Source organism: Phacochoerus africanus, chromosome 12 (genome assembly GCF_016906955.1).
Source record: "Phacochoerus africanus isolate WHEZ1 chromosome 12, ROS_Pafr_v1, whole genome shotgun sequence".
In the NCBI taxonomy this organism is placed as follows: Eukaryota; Metazoa; Chordata; class Mammalia; order Artiodactyla; family Suidae; genus Phacochoerus; species Phacochoerus africanus.
In genome coordinates, this window is record NC_062555.1 from 73,868,809 (window position 1) to 73,883,669 (window position 14,861).

General features: G+C 50.4%; 1 long non-coding RNA gene across 1 annotated transcript in view; it reads right to left on the bottom strand.

Moving 5' to 3' along the window:
• Nucleotides 1-673: 673 nt before the first annotated feature.
• Nucleotides 674-14,861, bottom strand: part of LOC125112616 (uncharacterized) — a 44,302-nt gene continuing 30,114 nt past the window's right edge. Inside the window, exons 2-5 of the long non-coding RNA XR_007131200.1 lie at nt 7,059-7,375; nt 6,580-6,702; nt 3,539-3,689; nt 674-2,334 (exon numbers count right to left, since the gene is read on the bottom strand). This is a non-coding gene — a long non-coding RNA (uncharacterized LOC125112616). The remainder of the gene's footprint in view (nt 2,335-3,538; nt 3,690-6,579; nt 6,703-7,058; nt 7,376-14,861) is intronic.

Here is a 14,861-nt window from a genome sequence, read left to right on the forward strand (position 1 = left end):
AAGCTGTTAGCTACCTGCCTGTCCAATACCATCAAAGAGAAGAGTTTAACCCAGGCACTGTCTCCCCTGGAGGGCCTGCACCCCGCACCCAGGCCTGGAACCCCCCGCCTTCCTGCACTTCCCTTCCCCGCAGGACCTGCACCCCCACCCCCCACCTGGTCTCGGGAAGCTCGGGCCTCAGCTCTGCTTTTCTCGCCCAGCACTCTGGCTCCGGCCCAGGACTGGCATTTGGCCTTCACCCCCAGCCTGTTGGGCTGGAGTCCCGAGATCCGCCTGGGCCCGGCCTTTCCCCCAGGGGTCTGGGAGCTGGCTGGCTCCAGGGCCAGGATCTGAGCAGCCCCCGCTGAGGACCCGCTTGGCCAGCCGGAGCCTCCCCTGTGCGGATGTGTCCTTTCCCGCCCTCACTGTGCAGGAGGGTGAGCTGGCAGTCCTTGGACCCAGGACCCACTCACGTCAAGGCGCTGACCACTCTCTGCAGAGTCTCTGGTGTCTGCGGAGTGAGACTTGGGGTGCAGGCGCTGGGGTCCAGGCACGAACCCCGATCCTGCTGCGGAGAAGGAAGGACGGAAGGGGATGCTGGCACCGGGCACTTGGCACTCCTGGCACTTTGCTAAGTGCTTTGCGGATCTTCTCCGACGCAGTCCCCCAAATCCTACGAAATACGGTGTATTCCTCTTGAACAGACTTCACAGAGGCTGTGCGGCTCTTACAGGGGGGCCCACTGGCAAGGGTTGAGCCCAACTCCAATCCACACCTGCTGACCGGGAGCCCTTCACACTGACAATGCCCGTGGCATGCCATCTGCCCTTTACGAAACCTTCTGTCCTGCTGGAGGGGGTACTGCACTTGACCTGCAGGTCAGTCCTATGATTAGTGAGTGTCTCATTTAGTCCTGATGCTAACCCCATAATTATGCCCTCTCGCAAATCAGGGAATTGAGGTGGCTCGCTGGCAGGTGCCAGAACAAGAATGGTAACCCACAGGACCCGACTCAAGAACAACACCTGTTGCACCTGTCAGCATTATTTAATTTTCTTATGTACAGAGGTATGGCCTGAGGACTGGACAAAATATAATCTACTGGAAAAAGAGGAGCATATGAAATATTAAAAAACCAGGACAAAGGCAAGTAAGAAAAGAACAAGAGGCCAGAGAAAAGTTATGGCCAGAAGCAAGTGCTGTAGGGTCTAGGCGCCCGACGGGAGGAGGGTCCCGCAGGCTGAGAGCTCTGCCAGGCGTGTGGGCATAGCGCCAGCCCGCCCGCACCCACCCGGACACAGTGTCATTGCTGGAAACCCTCTCTCCGTCCCACGAGCTTCCAGCCCAAAGCCCAGAGCGCGCCGAAGGGGAGGCTCTGCTTCTCCACATGCCCCGCGCCTCCAGCACCGAGACAAGGAAAGCAGCAGGGGCCTTGTCCCTGGGAGTCAAGCCACTTCCCCAAGTCTGGGAAATGAAGACTCAAGGGCCGCGTCCAGCAAGCTGTCCTTTCTCCAGCAAGAGCTGGGGACAGAATGGCTTCTTGTGCTGCCACCTGGATTGGGTCGAATGTCCAGTTTCCAGAGCGGGCTCAGCGCCTGGCAATGGGACCAAGCCTCGGACCCCCCCCCCCCCGCCCCCGAGAGGCGGGGGCCTCTGGGTCTCCAGGAGGCTGCATCCTTGAGTGAACCATGGGAACGCACCTACCTGGGATATGACCCAAATCAACCAGACACTCGAGCCCCGGCACCACCGCCTCGTCACAGCCCCCCTGCTCACATTCTGAGCCCAAAGCATCTCCAGGGCTGCCCAGGTCAATGGCCTGCTCCAGCCATGGGGGGCTGGAGATGAGGTACTGGGACCTTGACTCTGAGGCGGGGGGCAGGGTCCAGGCACTGACACGTCACAGCATTTCCGCACCCACTCGAGATCCAGACAGCACTTCCATCCCTGGAGACCGCAGCTTTGAACAGAGTCAGGTGGGGGGGATGCATTTCCCTCCCCCTCCCGTCCACCCCCTCGGGGAAGTGGCGCTCAGCCCACAGGTGACCTGCTGTTTCGTCTACAGCCCGTCGTAAAAGCAGACGTAAACTTTCAGAGGTGCCGGTGTGCCCACCGGAGAGACGTACCAGTCCCGAGTCTCGAGTGCAGGTTGTGTGCAGAGCAGGCGCCCTCAGCGCGCCCTCAGCTGTGACCTGGGACCTGAGCAGGCAGTGTTTCTATCATCAAATGGGACCCCACGCTGTCAAAGGTGTTTTTCCGCGTCAACTGAGATGATCCGGCGGGGCTGAACCATTCGTCAGGTTAATGTGTGATACTGCATGGATGAATCTTTGTATGTTGAACCATTCTTGCATTCTAGGAATAAAAGCTACTGGTTAACGGTGTAGGATATTGTAATATGTTGCTGGATACAGTTTGCTAGTATCTTGTGGAGGATTTTTGCATCAATATTCATAAGAGATATTGGTTTATAACTTTTATTTTTTGTAGAGTATGTATCTGACTTTGGTGTCACAGTCATTTTGTAACTAGTGAATGTTTTTAATCCTTGCCTTAAATTCCAAGGATGGGGTGATAGTTCTCTACATAATTAAATCTGGCCTACTCGGAAGCAAATGCATTTGCCTACCTAAATGCATTTATTAAAAAAAAAAAAATTTCTGAAGTTCCCATCATGGCTTAGCAGTAACGAACCTAACTAGTATCCATGAGGACTCGGGTTTGAACCCTGGCCTTTCTCAGAGGATTAAGGATCTGGTGTTGCCACAAGCTGTGGTGTATGTCACAGATGCGGCTCAGATCCCACATTGCTGTGGTTGTGGTGAAGGCTGGCAGCTACAGCTCAATTTGAACCCTAGCCTGGAACTTCCATATGCCGCAGGAGTGGCCCTAAAGAGATTAAAAAAAAAAAATCCCAGAGTCCCCTGGTGACCTAGCAGTTAAGGATCCAGCATTTTCACTGCTGTGGCGCAGGTTTGGTGTCTGGCCGGAACATCCACATGTCCTGAGTGAGTGAGGGCAGGCAAACAAACACGCAACATTTCCCATCCCTGGTTGTGTAACACCTACAAAAAAATCACTCCAATTACTTCCAAAGGTATCAACATATCCTCCAAAAATTTATAAACAAAGTTTAATTCACCTTAATTATAAGAAGTCCTTTGTTGGGGTGTAATATTGCAAAGATTATGCAATAAGGATAAGCATCACAATTTCCTGTTGATAATCATTGCTTTCGCCCAAACATTTTTTTTCATGGTTTTTAAGACCCAAGTCACAATTTTGACACTTAAATCCAAACATGAGTATTTGGTTCACTTCATCAACTGTTACAGTCATTCTAGGGTTACATGCGCAGCATTGGGTTATCATAATCTACCTTCATGTTGTAAACTTGACATTCAGTGTAAAAACTCAAACAGTATCATATCCACTTACCCTGCCTCTGTTATTATTGTTTCAATTTTACATGTGTCATAAATTCCACAATTTATCATCTTAGTATTATGATTGCTTTGAAGAGGTAGAATTTAAAGAAATTAAGACAAAAATCTTTTACATTCATCTGTATGTGAACTTCTAGGCTTCATTCCTTCTTGTAGATCCCGATTTCTGTCTTGGTTAATTTCCCATAAGCTTTAAGAACTTCCTGTAGCATTTCTTTTAGTGCTGGTCCATGGGTTCCCAATTCTCAGAGCTTTCTTTTACTTCTGCAATGAAATAATTTACCATCATTTTGAAGAATGTTTTCACTGGGTATAAAATTTAGGCTGCTTGGTTTGTAAGTACTTCCAGAACTTTTTTTTTTTTTTTTTTGGTCTTTCGTCTTTTGTTGTTGTTGTTGCTATTTCTTGGGCCGCTCCCACGGCATATGGAGGTTCCCAGGCTAGGGGTTGAATCGGAGCCGTAGCCACCGGCCTACGCCAGAGCCACAGCAACGCGGGATCCGAGCCGCGTCTGCAACCTACACCACAGCTCACGGCAACGCCGGATCGTTTACCCACTGAGCAAGGGCAGGGACCGAACCCGCAACCTCATGGTTCCTAGTCGGATTCGTTAACCACTGCGCCACGACGGGAACTCCACTTCCAGAACTTTAAAGACGCCATTCCATTGTCTTCTGGCTTTCATTGTTTCTGATGAGAAGTCGGATGTCATCCCACCATATTACCTTGAATGTGATGTGCACTTTTTCTTTAGCTATATTTAAGATTTACTCTTATCTCTGGTTTTTAATCATCTAATTATCATATGTGGGGAAGTGGTTTCTTTGTGTTTATTTTGGCTGGGATAATTGAGTTTCTTGGATCTGTGAGTTTGTGTCTTCCATCAGTTATAGAAAATTGTGGCCACGAATTCTTCAAATTTATTTATTCCAGTTTTATTGAGATATAATTGGCATATAGGACTGTATAAGTTTAAGGTGTATAGAAAAGTTATTTGATTTATATCTTCAAATTTATTTACTTATTGCCTTTTTTTTTTTAGAGCTGGACCCATGGCATATGGAGGTTCCCAGGCTAGGGGTCTAATCAGAGCTACGGCTGCCAGCCTATACCACATCCATGGCAATGCCAGATCCAAGCCACGTCTGCTCTCTACATCACAGCTCACGGCAACACTGGACCCTTAGCCCACTGAGTGAGGGCAGGGATTGAACCTGCAACCTCATGGTTCCTAGTTGGATTTGTTTGTGCTGTGCCATGACAGGAACTCCCTTGATTCCCTTCTTGATTATGGCTCATGTTTCCTGGCACACGCAGTGGGTTTTCACTGTATACTTGACATCGTGACATACTGTAGAGACTGGCTCACATTATCTGTCTCTACAAAGAACTGACGTCTACTCGTTCATTTTTCTGGCAGGAAGTTAAGCTATTGGCAGATCTCCTTGATCCTGTGGAGGTAGTTTTATCTCTGTTAGGGCAGGTCTGCTTTAGTTTTCTTCTCTGCTCTAGAGAATACCATCTTCTATTGCTTGTATTTAAAAATTTTTTTGGCCTCTGGTCATGGCTCAGTGGTTAATGAACCTGACTAGTATCCATGAGGATGCAGGTTTGATCCCTGGCTTTGCTCAGTGGGTTAAGAATCTGGTGTTACCATGAGCTGTGGTGTACGTTGCAGATGCAGCTGGGATCCCTCGTTGTTGTGGCTGTGGTGCGGGCCGGCAGCTATAGCTCCAATTAGACCCCTAGCCTGGGAACCTCCATATGCCGCAGGAGCGGCCCTAAAAAGCAAAAAAACAAAACAAACAAACAAACAAAAAACCCAGAAAATAATCTGCTAGCCCAGGGATCATATCCAAGCTGTAGTTGCAGCTTTTGCTGCAGCTGCAACAACACCAGATCATTTAACCCACCGTGCCAGGCTGGGGATTGAATCTGTGACCTGATGTGGCAGAGACACTGCTGATCCCACTGTGCTACAGCGGGAACTCCAAGCTAATTCTTCACAATGCCAAAAGGCTCAGCTGGAAGCTTGTCTTTGATCTGTAAACTAACCAGTCCAGAGCCAGCCCTCTGACATGACCACTCACCCCAGGTGGCAGGGTTTCTCTGCCTTCACCATGATCAGAGCCAGGGCCACCCCCTACGGCTTGGAGCCTGCTGGAAGTATTCAAACCAGCCAGTCCTGAGTGTGTGCCCCGCTCTGCCTTGCCTTTCCCTCTCACAGAAACCCCAATAAAGGTCCTGGCCTCGGCCTTCCCCTCACTCCTGACCACCCCGGCGTCTTCCCACACGGCCCGGGTGGCGTGCCATGCCTCCCCCTTCAGTGGGAATAATTAATGTTGTTCTTTCCTGAGCTTCTCCTGCATCGTCTCTTGTGACCACAGCTGGCCGACCGCTGTCCTGGAATGTGACCTGGTTCCCGCTGTGTCCCTTCTGGGGAAGCCAGGGTGTTGACTGGGCCCTGCCAATGTGATGGCACTGGACCCACACCGTCCCTTGCGCTGAGCAGCCCCGTGCCCTTAGCCCTCTAACCCTCTAGCTGTGGATTCCTGGACACAGTCAGGAGCCAGCCCAGCCTGTGAAAGCTTCTCACACAAATTGGGAAGATGCCCTCTCTTTGCATCCCTCCTTGTGTGACTTCCTCCCCGTCCCCAGATGCTCTGGCAGCCTCAACCCCCAACTTCTCCCTTCATCTCGTAACACTGCACCTTTTTGCTGGAACTCCATTGTCACATGTGCCAGGAGAAGCGGCAACTGGCCAAGGGAGAGAAGCAGGGGAACGTGGCTACACCCCGCTCCCTGGTTGCTTCCCTTGTTTCCAGGACTGTGTCCTTCCAGCTCCTGCCTGATTTTGCTGGAGCGCACGTCTCTTCCAACCTGTTTTTCCTACTTAATGCAGAGTTTATCATTGGTATTCTCAGGAGTGTCAGTCCCCCAGAAAGCAGCCCTGCCATGGCCTAGAGCACATCTTCAAAACTATCCTCCTAGAGGGCCTGTGTGTTCAGACCATCAGACGGTGGGGAGTAAAGGTCAGACATTGTTACAAACTGAGAATCGATCGTTTCCCGACTGTTCTACAGTAAAATCCCGGTCACCTCTGCATTCCAGCAGTTGTTTGTGGTACACATGGTGGGGCACATTCTGTACTTACAGAGCCAAACATCGCAGGAATTTCTTCCCCTTTACGTCTCCTTCCCTGGGTTTACCGGCTGTGGCATCACACACACAACTTGCCAAGAGTTCACTACAAGTGACAAAAGGAATTTTTATAGGCCTGTTAAGAATAGAAAGGAAAGGTTATTTTTCTACTTTGATATTTGAACCAATATTTGAACTGATGGAATTCTTGAAGTTCTCAATAAAATAAAAGTAATTTAAAAATATTTTTTGGCTGTGCCTGTAGCATGTAGAAGTTCCCAGGCCAGGGACTGAACCCATGCCACAGCAGTGACCCCACCCGCATTAGTGACAATGCTGAGTCCCTAACCACTAGGCCAGCAGGGAACTCCAAAATAATTAAAATTAAAAAACAAATTCCTGTTTGAAAAGTTCACCCAGATAACCGTTTGGGCTTGAACGACCGCCACAGGACAGGGCACAAACACCGAGTGGGCAGCCTGGCATGCCCACCTGTGTGTGAGAGAGTGTGTGTGTGTGTGCGCGCGTGTGCACACGTGCGTGGACATGCCAATGCCACTTTGATTGGTTTTGTAAACACTGGAGACTTCATCCGACACAGCAGAGCGGTCGCCGGAGCACAGTCACGCCCACCGCACACCTGGAACGCAGACGGCCTGCAATAAAACTGCCGGCCTGGCTTGGAGAGGGCACTGCCAAGTTTCCGTTCTTTCTTCTCAAATCTCTGGTTTTCATTTCCTTTGCCCTCCTTCTTCCCGTTGAGCTTCCGGGTTTCACTTCAAAGTTCTTCTCTTGATGCTCAGTCTGGTCTTAGAGTTACAATAAAAAAGGAAGGAAAACACACGCCTTAGACCTGCAGGAAGAAGACACACCCGCCTCGAGAAGGGTCAAGGCTGACACGCGGTCTTCTTCCCTGGAAAAGCGGCGCGGTGCCCGCTCTGGGGCCAGACTCGAGTACCCAGTCAGTGTTATCGGGGCGAGTGCTGTGACACAGGGTCCCAAGCCCAGCTCTCGAAGGGCTCCTGGCAGACACATAGAAGCTACCTAGAACCTCGCTCACACTCCCACGTCTGAGCCAGAGAGCACACCGACTCACAGACTCACAGATCTCCAGATGGGCGAGGAGGCAGAGAACACCCAGTCCAACTTGCACCCCCGTCACGAGATGACCCTTTAAGACACCTGCGGAGGGCAGCATCGAGACCGTGTGCATGCGTGAGTGGGGCTCGTGGTTCTCCAACCGGTCCACCCTCTTGCTAGGCATCAACGGGTATAAATGTCTTTCTTTTTTTAAATGTTTAACATTTTTAATTTTTTTGTCTTTTTAGGGCTGCACCCGCAGCATATGGAGGTTCCCAGGCTAGGGGTCGAATCGGAGCTGTAGCCACCGGCCTACACCACAGCCACAGCAACGTGGGATCCAAGCTGCATCTGCAACCTACACCACAGCTCACGACAACGTTGGATCCTTAACCCACTGAGTGAGGCCAGGGTTCGAACCCTCATCCTCGTGGATACTAGTTGGGTTCTTAACCACTGATCCACAGCAGCAAGTCCTTGCCTGAGTTCTGAGTTCACGGGGTCCCTGAGCTTTGCTGGCTGTTGGCCAGGGGAACACTCTGAGCTCTTGGAAGCCACCCCTTGCCACAGGCAGGCACCCCAACACGGGTTTTTGCTTTCTTTCTCTGAGGCCAGCCAGGAATAAAACCTCTGCTTTAAAAGAGCTTTGCCCTGGGAGTTCCCAATGTGGCGCAGCAGAACGAACCTGACTAGTATCCATGAGGATGCGGGTTCAACCCCTGGCTTTGCTCAGTGGGTCGGGGATCTGGAATCGCTGTGGCTGTGGTGTAGGCTGGCAGTTGCAGCTCTGATTCGACCCCTAGCCTGGGAACTTCCTTGTGCCATGGGTGTGGTCCTGAAAGCAAAAACAAATAAATAAAAGAGCTTGCCTGATTAGGCCAGGCCCACCCAAGGCAATCTTCCTTGTGAATAACTCGAAGTCAACTGATTCGGTAGCCTGACCACACCTATAAACCCCCTTCACCACACGGCTGGCCTAGCATAAGAGTTCCGCCGTTGGTGCTTCCCAAGGCACAGAGGTTCCCAACCACACCAAACCAACCCAATCAGCCCTTCTCCCCAGGGGGCCGGAAGGAAGCTCAGGCAGAGCTCTGGTGGATCCATCAAGAGAGCGGCCTGCAGAGGCCCGGCCTGGCTCAAGCTCCCATCATCTCACCAGGGGCATAGAAAGAAGAGCCAAGCCTCCCTTGGAAAGACAAAGGGAGGTTCCTGAGCCCTCTTGAGAGACAAGGCCCAGAGCCTGGCACGGCTGCTCTCCCAATTCGCGCAGGCCCAGAGCCCAGCCCCACTCAACGGGAAGGGATTACACTGGGAGGAGGGGTGACAGGGCAAAAGCATCCACGTGGGGAAGAAGCCCAGACTTGTACCTCAAACCCTCGTGTCTCCCCAGATTCACAGGTTGAAGCCCCGACCCCCAATACGACTGTATTTGGACATGGGGCCTCTAGGGAGGTAACAGGGTTAAAAGAGGGCCTGAGGATGGGGCTCCGACCGACAGCACTGGCCTTCTTCCGCAAAGAGGAGGGGACCCGCGAGGCCTCCCCCTCCACACGGAGGAAGCACCGCGAGAAGACACCGTCTGTAACGGGGGTGGGGGGCGGGCGGCTCTCTGGAACCCACCAGGCCTCGATCTCGGACGCCCAGCTGTGGTGGGGTCTGGCGACGGTGGCCAGAGCAGACGTGCCCAGGCCCCGACCTCAGCTAGACGCCGCTTGCACAAGCCCGCGCGACGTCCAAAGGGCTCAGGTCAGCAACAAAAGGGCTTCTTTCTTGATGGTGAGACACAGAAGTTAACGATTTCCTGCTTTGGAATTTTCTCCGTTTTCCATATGAATGGCAGTAAATATGGACTGCTTTTGTCCTTGGAAAATTCCAATAAAAGGGGTTTCGGGAAGGGAGGAAATGTCACCCTCGAGAGGCTGAAGTGGTGATTTCTGCAGGAAATCATAAATAAAGAGGGTCGACCTGCGGCTGGGAGAGAGGGGACATTTCCAGACCCACTAAAAGGAGCAACTTTTATGCTCCAATCGTCCGACGTGTTTACCAGTCCGAAGGGCTGCTGGCCTGGGATCCCAGGCTTAGCTTGAGCCTGCGACTGTCCCCAAGGGACGGGCTGAGAAGGAGCAACCCCGCCCACAGCCGAAGCCACAGACGGACTGGGAGAGGAGGCCACAGGGCCATGTGGCAGGCTCGGCGCCTCGCCTCTCCACCGGCCCCCCAGGAACCACGCCCAGCTCTCCAGCTCCAGGCCACACTTCCTGGCCCAGAAGTCCCACCAGAAGCCTGCAGCCCACAGCCCACCATCAACAGGGACCTGTTGGGACCTGCCTGGCTCTTGTCATTTTAGGTTGAGCAAAATTATAAGTTAAAGACTTTCTGCATTAGACCAAGCACCTGAGTAGCTCTTAGACGGAGGGGCAGCCCTGGGTAGTAGACAGGAGCCTGTAGGTGCTCAGGTAACATAACCACATAGCTGCGGTGCAGACCGAGCTCCAAGCTGCTATTCCACTCGGCTGTGGCGTCAGCACAGGTATAATTTGACTCCGTCTCAGGGTTCACTGGGTCAGCAGTTTGAGAGCAGAAAGCGGGTCTGAGGCGGCTCCCATGGCAGCTGGACAGGAAGCCTCCGGTTGGATGTGCAGACCAGGGAATCGGCCCGGGGCTGCTCCTCCTGCAGAGTGTGTGTGTGGGACCCCTTCTCTGCAGGCCTGCTGGGCACACGAAGTGGGGGGCATATTGTGAGAACACACCGGGGAGATCCCGCAGCCAGCCAGGAACAGTCTCCATCAGACGGGATTCAAAGGAGAAATGAAGACCTGAGGCTCCAAACGCCCCACACACTCTCCTTCTTGCCAGGGTTTTCAAAGGACGACACGTATTACAGGTTATTTATTAGACACACACACACACACACACACGCATGAATTAACAGTGCGGTTTCAAGTTGTTCCAGTTAGGAGAACCGTGTTTACTTTGCTTATTTCCTGTTAAGACTTAAAGCAGAAAGATAGTGAGCGCTTCAGATTTCACACTACGTCTTGCAGGCTGGAAAAACTCTTTTACATCCAGGGAGTTGAGAGAACATAAACTACACATCCCAGGCAGCAGGTGGAGACACGCGTTGTCTAGGCGACACAGTGTTTCATTGAGAAGACAATAACCCAAGTCCTCTGTCGCACAGGGACTTTAAGGGTTATCAGTTATTGGTTTTGTTTAGTCCGCATCCAAATCACTGAAAGGGGAGTCATCTTAGGACAGACAGAAGCGCCAGAAACACACCTCTAATTTCAAGAGGGTCGGGGGCGCAGGGCACGAAAATCTGGCCGTGTACTCAGGGACTGCCCGGCCGGCATCCAGAGCACGCCTGGCACCATGGTGTGGGACACCCACTGGCCGAGTCCCGGCAGGGAGAAGCAAGAGGACAGGTGCAGGTGACGCCAGCAGGGACCCGGAGGCCTCAGACCCTGTCCCGGCACAGAAGCCACAATCTACCAACTCGGCACAGAGGACGAGCCCCGAGGAGGGCCCCGGAGCGCACTGGAGAATGGCAGCCGCGGCGGGGGCCCAGAACCCAGGAAAGGCATCTGTCACCCCATCCCTGACCGGCACATCTCAGTGCCAGAAGGAATCCCCAGCTGCGAGGTCCCTCGCAGGGCAAAAACCAGCAGGGGGCCGAGCAGCTTCTCCACTGAGGGCCCTGGGGCCCCTGCCAGAGACAACCAGAGCCCTCACCACTCTGCCTTCCGAGCTGGGCCACTGTTCATCCTCCAGAGACAGTTGTGTATCCCAAATTCAACAGCTCCTGAAAGGGCTGTAGACCATGACCGAGGGGGATCGACCCCTGGGATGCGAGGGCGGTTTCAACCTGCACAAATCCATCAACCAGGACAAAGGATAAACACCATGTGATCATCCCAGGAGAAGCAGAAAAGGCACTGACGAAACTCAACTTCCATTCATAAAACCTGAAGGATCTCAACACAATAAAACATAAATGCAAAGTCCACATAATTAATACAATTAATAATAATTAACAGGGAAAATTAAAAGCTTTCCCTCTAAGAGCTGGTACAAGGCAGGATGCCCATTCTTGCTACGTCTGTTCAGCATATAACTGAAAGTTTGAGCCAGAGCAATTAGACAAGAAAAAGAGACAAAAGGCATCCAAACTGGAAGGAAGAAGTAAAATTTCTGTTTGTAGATGACATGATCATATAGGTAAGTAACTCTTAAGACTCCACAAAAAAAATAGTTAGAAATGATAAATTCAGTAAAGGAGCAGGGTGTAAGATTGAAGTACAAAAATCAGTGCTGTATCTATACACAAAAAAGAGCTATCTGAAAAGGAAGTTAAGAAAACAAAATCTTTTTCTTTTTTCTTTTTTTTTTTTTTTTTGCTTTGTAGAGCCACACTCAAGGCATATGGAAGTTCCCAGGCTCGGGGTCGAATTGGAGCTACGGTTGTCGGCCACAGCCATAGCCATGCGGGCTCGGAGCCATGTCTGCAACCTATACCACACATCATACAACAATGGATCCCCAACCCACTGAGTGAGGCCAGGGATTGAAACCACATCCTTGTGACACTAGTCGGATTCATTTCCACTGTGCCACAACAGGAACTCCCAGGAAAACAATACCATTTACAATGGCATTGAAAGGCATAAATACTAAGGAACAAACTTAACCAAAGACTGGCACACTGAAAGTTATGAAACACTGATGAAGGAAATTAAAGAAGACAAAGATAAATGAAAAGACAATTTCACTTATACATTGGAGAATTAATATTGTTAAAATATCCACACTACCCAAAGTGATCCATAGATTCAACGTAATCCCTATCAAAATCCAAATGTCATTCTTCACAGAAATAGAAACTGCAGAAGACCTTAAATAGCCAAAGCAATCTTGAACAAGAAGAATAAAGCTGGAAGCACCACATTTCTTTTTGTTGTTGTTGTCATCTTTTTTTGCCTTTTCTAGGTCTGCACCCGAGGCATATGGAGGTTCCCAGGCTAGGGGTCCAATCGGAGCTGTAGCTGCCAAGCCTACCCAAGAGCCACAGCAACGTGGGATCCGAGCCGTGTCTGCAACCTATACCACAGCTCACGGCAATGCTGGATCCTCAACCCACTGAGCAAGGCCAGGGATCAAAGCCACAACCTCATGGTTCTTAGTCGGATTCGTTAACCACTGAGTGATGATAGGAACTCCAGCATCACATTTCTTGACTTCAAAATATATTACAGTGCTACAACAATCCAAACAGTATGGTACCAGCATTTTGATCAAATGATCTCCAACAAGGGTGCCAACAAAAGGGAAATGAGAAAAGGATGGTGTCTTTAACAAGTGGTGTTGGAGAAATGAATATGTTGAAGAATGAAACTGGACGCTTATCTCATAGCATATACAAAAAATCAACTCCAAATAGATTCAAGATTTAAACATAAGACCTGGAACCACAAAAATATTAAAAGAAAACATAGGGCATAGCTTCTTGACATCAGTCTGAGAAATAATTTTTTAGTTATGAGAACAAAAACACATATAATCAAAGAAAAAACAGGACTTCCTGTCGTGGCTCAGTGGAAATGAATCTGACTAGCATCCATGAGGATGCAGGTTCAATCCCTGGCCTTGCTCAGTGGGTTAAGGATCCGGTGTTGCCGTGAGCTGTGGTGCAGGTTACAGATGAGGCTCGGATCTGGCGTTGCCGTGGCTGTGGTGTAGGCCAGTGACTATAGCTCCAATTCAACCCCTAGCCTGCGAACCTCCATATGCTGAGGTGCGGCCCTAAAGACAACCCCCCCCCAAAAAAAACCCAGAAAAGAAAAAACAGACACATGGAATTGCATCAAACAAAAACTTCTGCACACAAAAAAGGAAACAATCAACAGAGTGACAAGGCAAATCTACAGGATGGGAGAAAGCATTTGCAAACCACACCTGATAAGGGGTTAGCATCCTGCTCCTTAGCAAAACAAAAAAACTCATGCAACCCAACAGCACAAAACAAACAAAACCCCAGGTAACCTGATTTCAAAATGGGCAAAGGAGCTGCAAACACATTTCTCAAGACCTACAAGTGGCCGAAGGTGCATGAAAAGGTGCACATCATGAATCATCACGGAAACGAAAACCGCCACCACAGTGAGATCCACCTCGAGCCGGCTGCGAAGGTTGTTACCGAAAAGACAAAGAAGGACGTGGAGGAGACGAAACTTCGTACATTGCTGGCAGGACCACAGATTCACGCAGCTGTCTCGGAACTGGTATGGAGGCTCCTCAACGAATTAAGCACAGAACGGCCCAAGACCCAACAACCTCATTTCTGGGCATATCTTCAATGCACATGAAGAGAGTGTCACAGAGATCTCCGCACGCCTGCGTTCACCACAGCACTAACTATAGCGGCCAGACATGAGGGTACCCTGTGTCACTGCCCGATGAATGGAGAAAGGAAATGCAGTATATCCACACAATGGAATAGTATCCAGCCTTAAAAAAGGAATTCGTAGCATTCGCAGCAACAATAGATAGATGCTCAGTGAACTAAGCCAGACACAGAAAGACAGACGCGCATGCTCTCTCTCACAAACAGAATCTAAAAAAGCTGCACCTGTAAGATGAGAGAGTAGAATGGTGGTTATAGTGACTGGGGCTTGGGGCAGATGGGAAGACGCTGGTCAAAGAGCAGAAAGTTTCAGGTTTTTCTTTTTTTCCTTGTACAGTTGCACCTGCGGTACATGGAAGTTCCTGGGCTAGGGGCTGAGCTGGAGCTGGAGCTGCTGGCCTACACCACAGCCACAGCAATGTGGAATCTGAGCCACATCTGTAACCTACTCACCACTGTTTGTGGCAATGCCAGATCCTTCACCCACTAAGCGAGGCCAGGGATCAAACCTGCGTCCTTGTGGATTCTAATCAGGTTCTTACCTTCGGAGCCACAATGGGAACTCCAAAGTTTTAGTTTTAGGATGAGTATATCCTAGAGATCTAATGGCACTGCAATGCAATTATGATCAATGGTGCTGTACTGCACACTTGAAATTTGTTAAAAGGCAGATCTTATGTTCTCACCACAAAAAAAGAAAAAGAGGCGATTGTGGGTGTGAGATGATGTGGGGTCAGTCAGCTTGAGTGTGGTGCCTGCCTCGCCATGAGTGCGTACATCAAACCGTCCCATCCTGAGCCTTAAACATAAGTAAT